Genomic DNA, 742 nt, shown 5'->3' with positions numbered 1-742 from the left:
CCAGGACCCCCACAGCGGCAGAGCTGAGCACCTTCCCATCCCGAAACATCAGCTCACAGAGCAAGCAGCAGCTTTCCCTGTTATAAAAACACCCCTTTGGCAGTCAAATCAATGCTTCAGTCACAGAGCTGAGACGTGGGAAAGACACTTTGGGTTTTCTCCCCAGTTTTTGGGGGGGCCTCGCATGCATCACCAAGCTGCTGATTGATCGGAGCCCCTCTGCCCGGGGAGGCCATCACAGTCCTCTCCTCATCACCCTCAGGCTCGGGGTGACCTCTCTAAAGGGACCCCCAGGGTCCTCCTCCACCACGTACCAATATCTGACCCCGTTGTTGACTGTCGATGGACTGCGCGGCGACTCCTCTTGTCACTGGAGGAAAAACGTGGCTTTTCTAATCTAACTAAAGTCGGGGTTTGGCTTAGAGCAGGGGAAGGCCAGGCAGGAACAGGCAGCACGGGATGCTGGAGGTGGGGGTCTGCGTTGGGAGAAGCTCACAAAGGTTGCAGCAAGATGGGAGAGGAACCCCATGAGCTAAAAGCCAGCGAGGAGTTTAAACTGAGTTAATGCTTTACTGGCCCGGGGGCGAAGGGAAGGGCCCCTGGGCACAGGGAAGGGCCCCTGGGCACAGGGAAGGGCTGGCTTCTCGCCGGCAGGGCAGAGCCGGGTTGTGAAACCAGTTGTGTAAGCCCCAGCTCTGGCAGAGCCGACGATCCCGCGCTGTGTCCGGATCTGGCATCCGCC

The sequence above is a fragment of the Egretta garzetta genome, unplaced genomic scaffold (assembly GCF_000687185.1).
Source record: "Egretta garzetta isolate BGI_Z169 unplaced genomic scaffold, ASM68718v1 scaffold4, whole genome shotgun sequence".
In the NCBI taxonomy this organism is placed as follows: Eukaryota; Metazoa; Chordata; class Aves; order Pelecaniformes; family Ardeidae; genus Egretta; species Egretta garzetta.
Note: the sequence above shows the minus strand (reverse complement) of the source record.